Here is an 8541-nt window from a genome sequence, read left to right on the forward strand (position 1 = left end):
AGACAGGAAAACTGTAGGGTGTAAATGGGTTTTCAAGCTGAAACGGGGTGTGAATGATATGGAAGACAGGCACAAAGCGAGGTTGGTTGCAAAACGGTTTTCTCAGAAAGTCGGCATTGACTTTCATGAGATTTTTTCACCAGTGGTTAAAATTCTTTCAATTAGAATTGTGTTAGCATTAGTGGCTTTGCTTGATTTAGAGTTGCAGCAGTTAGATGTTAAGACTGCATTTCTACATGGAGACTTAGATGAGGAAATTTATATGGAACAACCGGAAGGGTTTGTTCAGCATCGCAATGAGAAATTTGTCTGCAGGCTCAAGAAGTCATTATATGGCCTGAAGCAGTCGCCTCGACAGTGGTATAAGAAGTTTGATTCTTTCATGTTGAGTCAGAAATATGTTAGAAGTGAATATGATCATTGTGTTTATTTTAAACAGTTAAATAATGGCATATTCATTATCTTAGTATTATATGTTGACGATATGCTTTTAGCAAGCAAAAGCATAGAAGAAATCAACAGGTTGAAGGCTCAGATGGCAAGGACATTTGATATGAAAGATCTAGGAGCAGCAAGACAGATTTTGGGCATGGAGATTTTCAGAGACAGGAGCAATGGTAAGCTATGGCTATCACAACAAAAGTATATTGAGAAAATACTTTTGAGGTTTGGTATGAATAATGTGAAGCCTGTGTCATTCCCTTTCGCTTCCCATTTCAAGCTTTCTTCGAGTTTATAATTCAGATGAAGAAAAGGAATTTATGTCTCGAATTCCATATGCTAATGTAGTAGGGTGTTTAATGTATGCGACCAGATATTTCACATGCAGTTGGGGTTGTCAGCAGGTATATGACAAATCCGGGTAAAGAACACTGGTCAGTAGTGAAATGGGTGCTTCGGTATTTGAGAGACACAAGTAGTTATTGTATCACTTACAATAAGAGTAGTGAATTTGTTTGCGGGTATGTTGATTCTGATTTTGCAGGTGATTTGGATAAGAGAAGGTCAACATCAGGGTATGTCTTTACTCTTGCAGGTGGAGCAATTAGTTGGATGTCTAAGTTGCAGAACATTGTTGCTTTATCCACTACTGAAGCATAATACATTGCTGCTTCTCATGCTTGCAAAGAAGCGATTTGGTTGAAAGGTTTGTTTGGTGAATTTGGTAGGTTGCAGGACAACATCAAGTTATTTTGTGACAGTCAAAGTGCAATACATTTGGCTAAGAATCCGGCCTATCATAGTAAATCAAAGCATATACCGATCAAGTACCATTTTGTAAGACAGGTTATCACAGAAAGGGGAATCTCTCTTGAAAAGGTGCATACAAAGGAGAATTGTGCAGACATGTTCACGAAACCAGTTTTGTTAGAGAAGCTACGTTGGTGTTTGGCTTCTCTTGGCTTGCAGAAAAGATAAAAATAATAAACAAACAGGGTATCAGGCTAATTGTTGTCAAGGTGGAGATTGTTGAGATTTTTTGTTTCATAAATTAGGCAAAAATCTCTAATGTGTGACAACAATAGGAATTTGTTGCTAGATTAGCTCCAGGTTGTTGGGAGAGAGTTAATGCATCCTATATTTGATGTAAGAGGATTTATGAGGCAGTTAGATTCTCTTAGCTATAAAACAGGTGTCCATACGGATTGTTTGGAGTGAGAGTTTGTGAGGAAATTGATTATTTTGTAATCTCTTGTTTGATAATAAAGATTGCCGATGCCTATGTTTGGTGGACGTAGCCCAGATTGGTTGGGTGAACCACGTTAATCTGCTATCTCCTGTGTATGGTTATTTGTTGTGTATATTGTTTATTTATTTGCTGCACACCTTTGCCTCTAACATTATTTTTATATTTGTTTAAAGCAGATATATTGTAATTACTTTTATATTTGCGTAAAGGTAGATATATTGTAATTATTTTTAATGAAAATAAATTAACTTTTAATTATTTCTTTCAAATATAACAATTTTACTATGTTTTGAAAGGTTTAAATATTAAACCAAATATTTTATAATTATAAAATATAATCTTTCTTTTTTTAAATGTATTTCAATTTTTTTATTAAAAAAAAAACATTGAAATAACTAATTTTATATGTTTTAATATTTATTTGTTAAAATTTACGAAACAAAATAAAAATATAAACTTAAAAATTCTGTTATAAGTTAAAATAGCAAATGACATGTTACACATATGTATTAAATACCCTATTTAATTTGTACCATAACTTAATTAATTCCTAACTTATATTATATTATTTTATTTTCCAATCTCCATCTCTGTATTTAACCTTGCCTATATTTCAATACGGTGCATCTGACCCGTGCAATCGATGTTATCCTTTACCATCTTGCACCACTAATTAAGATATCAACAATGAGATTAGCGAAATGGTGTTAGGGTCACATATTTTAAGATATTCGTCACATAATTTATAATATAATTAAAAAAAAATACAAATTTTAAAATTTTACTTTAATTCAATATTCAAAAACATTAGTTTACTTAAAAATAAAAATTAACATCATAAATCATTATATGAATATAATAAATTTATTTTTCAAATATTTGTTAAGTTTTTTTTGTTTTTTTTGAAATGAGGGGAGGTAAATCTCTCGGAAGAAGCATTATATTACCAAATGTCCAATGTTTACAATTGTTGCGTCAATAGATGGCAACTCATCATGTAACTTGTGGGTCGAACCCGAGTGGGGAGGTTAATAACGTGCCGTCCCAACCACGTGGGATATCGCCCGAGTACACTGTTTTATATCTTCAATATACTTAATAAATTTCATAAACTAATCATTAAAGTGATATACTACTTTTTTCCAATGATTAATTATGTCAAGAAGCATTTTCCAATCTATTATGATAGAGATGTAATGTATCTTGTTTTTGTCTTGTTTAACATTTTAACTAAATAAAATTACATAAAAATTAAAATTAAAATAAAATAAACTAATAATTAAAGTAAAGTAGTTAATTTGGCATTGGTAAATTTTAGATTCTAGATTTTGAATATAATATATTAAAGTAATATATATATATTATTGGGTTGAGAGGTGTTCTCCAACCCAGTGTGCTAGAGATGTGTAACATAATGTAATGTAAACATTTTGACTCAATCAAAATACAAATAAAATTAAAATGAAAATATGATAGAGTTGAGTTCTGTAATGAAAGTGCTCTGTAATTTTCGAAGTGGTTTGTGAAGGTAATCTTGGTATTATTGTTGGTGAGAGCTGCTAAAGCTAAGTAACAGTGGTCGAGAGCGAAAAAATGGCCAGCAACCAGACCAGTTACAACTTCCAGCTTGATGGGGGCTTGCAGCTGCAGGTGAAGGTTTCGAGTGGGCACTATGGCCTCCACTGGACTTCTCTACCTCTCGACGACTTCACGGCAGGGGCTGCCGCAGGAGGGCGTTTACCATTCACGCCTCCCAGTTTTACGCAAATCAATGGCTCGGCTAAACCTTTCAAAGTACCCGACGGCGAGGACCTAGAAATCGAACCCGTAACCAATCGAGTTCTGTACTCAGACTTTGTGATCTCAAGCCTGGGCTCAGAACCTTTAGGTCCTTCCAGAGACTTCAATTTGGACATAGCGGGGCCGAAGCTTGCGTTCTGCGGAGGTCCCTTGGTGGACTTGTTAATGAAGGCCGGTGCGAGTAACTATCTCGAATTTAAATGTGTGGAGGCCAGCTACATTTGGTCGGGCGGCCAAGGTTTAATGCCGGTGCCGGGTTCCTGTGCGAGTATTTTCCAGGACAGGACGCTGAGTTTAATGGAGAAGCGGCATCTGATGAGGTTCTGTAAGCTGGTGCAAAACTATGGTGACGCAGAGGAGCTGAACTCGGAGGTTCTGGAAAATAGGTTCGTGGATTTCCTGGACCAGCAACGGCTGCCTTCATCTATCAAATCCAAGGAGGATGCGAGGCAAGTGTTTGACGAAATGCCTTACCGAGATTTGGTCTCATGGAGGGGCCTGATCTTAATCTATGCACAGAATGGATTTTCTGAAGAGGTTTTGAGAAACCTGCGTGAGATGCAGTGTTCAGCTGCCATATGGCCTCTGCTTGGCCCTGCAGAAAATGACGCCGTGAGTTTCAGAGGGGCCTCGACTCCATGCAAGCCAAACCCAGCGATTAAAATCGCGTGCTGCCCTGCGAGGGAAAAAAAGAAACAGGCACAGTTTGGGCTCTCAGCAAGCTGTGCATGCACCAGCTTCCTCTCGTCTCAGGTTTGCAGAGGAAAGCAGAATCTAGATTTCTCTGCATCGTTCCAGATCCTGATTGTGCTCCTCTCTGGTAAAACTCTGCTACAGTGGGTGAGCTCTTTGGATCTAGTGCAGGACCTCAAGCAAATCCTGGAATTTAAGATGGGGATTCCCTCGGCATCTCAACGACTCCTCTACAAAGGTAAGCAATTGGAGGATCTCTATCCCCTTTCTTTTTACAACATTCAAAGAAATGCATCCATCATTTTTTCCCTTCGTTTGAGAGGGGGAGCTGTTGGACAGTCATCTTCAGCTGCAGCTTTTTCATACAAAGATGTTGTCCATGCTCAGATGCCCAAGAAAACAGCTCCACCAGCTCAGGCTCCAAAACCTTTTTTGGTGGACAAACTGGAGGAAACCCCCTCCATTGAAATAATGCATCCTACGATGGATAGGCAATACCAACTGTTTGCAGAGCTTGGCATTATTTGCAGGTTCAATGGGCTATGGCCACGCACAGCGGATCTCTACCAATGGATTCACTCTAACTGGACCAACAATTGCAAGGTTTTTCTCTGCTCAAAAGGTTTCTTCATTGTAGTGTTTGTTTGCAGTGAGGACTACCAAAAAGTATTAACTGAAGGCCCATGGTTTTGGGACTCAGCGGGTTTATTCCTAACCCCTTGGTTCCCAGATTTCGATCCTTCTACAGCAATCATCACCAAACTCCCCATCTGGGTCAGACTTCCTAACCTCCCGGTGCATTTATGGCACTTTGTTGTGTTTCAAGGAATCGACAATTCTCTAGGACGCTTTCTTGACACAGACACCTCTAGAGGGGAAAAGGGCATATACACCTTCGCCAGAATCTGTGCAGAAATAGACATAAGCAAAGGTCTACCTGATCAGATTATTCTCAAAATTGGAGACTTCCATTGGACTCAGACCCTGGACTACGAGAACACAGCCTTTCGCTGCCGAAATTGCCATCTCACAGGGCACCTACAGAGCGCGTGTCCATCGATGCCTGCCCAAAAAAAGAACGCCAATTCTAAGCCAAAATCCAAAAGCTGGAAACCTCATGATCCTCCCCCAATGGATGTTTTTGATTCCAGCTCAGATGAAGAGGATGAGGATGAGGAAGGTATGGACGCAAAGCTGGCACAGGATTCGCCCTCGACTGGTCCTGAGGAATCCACTGTCCCACCTATTTCACAGAAAAGAACTCATGAGTCATCTCCTTCGGATTCAGACAAGGAGATCTCTCCATCAGCCCAGCTCAGTTTGCAAATCATGCCGGCCCAGCAGAGTCATCTTGGTTGGGTCAAAGTTGGTAAAAAGAAAGGAAAAAAAGGCCGAACAAATGATTCTACCCACATTGGGTAGAATCCTTGGTTCTGCTCTTGTTTCTCAGTTCTTCTGGTTTCTTCTTGCTTAGCACTGCTCTCTTCTTGACTTCTCTTCGGGGCCGAGGTGGATAGTCTATCCTTTCCGGCTGCCCGTTTTCTTCGGGGTTCTGTTGAAGATCCTTTTGGTCAGTTGTTGTGTTTGCGAAGTTGCGTTTCAGGCTTCTGTCTGCACGAGCAAACCTTTTGTAAATATGTTTTGGTGTCTTAATATAAAAAGCTGATTTACACAAAAAAGAAAATATGATAGAGTTGTGTAACTTAATGTAACATAATGTAATGTAAATATTTTAACTCAATGAAAATAATATAAAAATAACAAAATTAAAATAACCCTGTAAAAATTAAATAATAAAAAAATAGAAATGACCCATGGTATTCATGTGGAATATAATCTGTTTAAGGTGGAAATTAAACTAGCCTAGATACATCTTAGTTTGATGTTATATTTAGATACATAATTAGCTATAGAAAAATTGATGGCGTTGAATCCATGTAGCCTGTAAAGGTAAAACTTTTTTATGGATATGTTCGCGTTGGGCATTTGTATGGATCTATTCGGTGGCCCTATGTCTTGTTATATGTTTTGTTTCTATCTTTGAATAAATGATACATAATGTGTATACATGCATAGACGCTTTAGAGCGTTGCATTTCATTTGTTGGTCAGGACCCTTCACCTAACCTTCGGAACCTACCATTTACTGTGCAACACCTACCCTAATAACATTAATTATGTTGTAGATCTTAGGGTTTGTGGTTACAACCTCAAGATCCTTAGTTGGATTCATTATTTTAAGATATGTAGGGTCTTGAGCAACGGATCAGGCCTAAGAGATTTGATCGTATGCATTAGCAAGAGGCCTTAGACAAGAGAATACATCAAACATCCTTGCAACACCCAAAAAAAAAAAATCCATTTTCCTTTTTCCTGTTTGTTTTGTTGGTAACCCCTTTTTTTGCTCATACTCCATACTGGATCAATAGCATTTTGGGCGGATTCATCACTGAATTCGCGATCGATACATCTGTAAGCTATAGCGAAGCTGAATGATGATTCTTCAAAGGACCAAGAGGTAAGTATCTGAAATCCCTAAAGACTTGGATTAAAATGCTATTGTGTGAGAAAAGGGTGATGTCATTACATTAATGTTTAGAAGAGATTTGACGGGAGCTACACGATGTGGAAAAATGTTCAAAGGAAATCTAGATTCAGGTGCTGAGTATAGTCCTCTGTTGGTGTAGAAATTTCACCTGTAGAACAAACCGATATATGCAATGTCCTAAAGCATAATACTTGTTCTACTTCTACAAAACATTAAGCAGAAGCATAATCAAAATCATGAGCAACATCAAGTAGAAACATGCATAACTGATCAAGAGAATTAATCACACATAACACAAGATATATCCAGGGGAAAGCACCAGCATAAAACCCCAACCATGTATTATCAATCAAATGGAAATCCTCTTCACAATACAAGAAGAATTAGCTCTCAAGCTATTCAGTTCTCAATGAACTATGAAGATCCTGATGATCTTCAATTAGAAGATAAAAAATCATGGACTACCTAGGCCTCAATATATAGGCCACAAATCCTCCAATCTCCTATAATAGATCCTTCTCCATGCAAGGAATACTTACTAGAAATATCCAAGCATCTGATAGTACACTGTCCCACATCTGATCTCAATTGGGTCTCTGACAAAACTGACATGCAACAATTATCCATGAGTGAATTCTCAGTTATCTAAAATAATAGTTGTCACATGCATGCAAGCATTAACAAACTATATTTTATTATTTTAACAACTTGTTAAAATAATCTAAATGGACTTGACGAGTAAGAACTAAGTCAACTGATTCTCTCATTATAGAACTCATGCTTATTCCCTCAATCAGTGGAGAAAACTCATGTGCATGCTCACAAAGACTTCAAATTCGAATTTCCTTAATTAATTAAATCAAATGAATTAATTAATTAATATTTCAAACTGCTGTTAAGACCAAAATTAATTTTACTTCCTATAGATAGACTAGGGACTGCTATAAATAGGAAGGGACCCAGAAATGCTATTTTTAGAACTTTCTATTTTTAGCAATGTCACCTCTCACCCAATGTGGCCAATGACCTCACTGGCCAAACTGCTATTTTTAGACATGTTATTTTTAGCAGGTCTATTTTTAGCACATTCTAAATTTAACATTTCTTGTTTCACACTTTTCAACACTCCCTCTCAACAAGAAAGGCTTTCTCTTGAACCTGATCCTGTAACTCTGGAATGTTCTGCATGCAACACATCTAGCCGGTCCGCTTGCTCCAACAACACTTGGAACAAAAACACTCTCAACTGACCACTCTGTTGGGCTAGGAACATACTTTGATACTGAAGCTCTACCTGCTGCTGACAAGTGCTCCCTCTTTGACATCTGCACTACTGCAACATATCCATGCATCTCGCACCATTTCACACCTCTCTGTGCCACCTAGCACTGTGCAAAACACTTGTGCCTCTCGCATTGTTGTAGCCTGCTAGCTATGCGCTATCCTGGGATTCCCTGCACTGTTGCTCTCTTTGCCGCTCCATCCGCATCTGTCTCTACCCAATCAGTCAGTTCCTGCTACTCCACATCGGGGCTCCCGTAGCAAGGTCTCATCCAAGAGGTTGGGTACCTCAAGGATCCTGCCCCTCCTCATTGAGACGATCATTCCACATCGCCCCACCTCCTACCTGGAAGTATGCCTACATGTGATCCCTCTGCCATGGAAAATTTTAGGGGCGAATTTTCGCCCTTAGGCGAAATTAAGGGGTTTTAAACTTTTAGTAGGAGAATATTTTGTATCATAGTACATTTTTACATATCGCCTCAAATTTATTTTATAAAAAAATTAGGTATGGAGGTTAGCCCACCTTA

The sequence above is a fragment of the Pinus tabuliformis genome, chromosome 1_1, assembly GCF_031772625.1.
Source record: "Pinus tabuliformis cultivar Carrire ecotype Pingquan chromosome 1_1, CPIR1, whole genome shotgun sequence".
Taxonomy (NCBI): Eukaryota; Viridiplantae; Streptophyta; class Pinopsida; order Pinales; family Pinaceae; genus Pinus; species Pinus tabuliformis.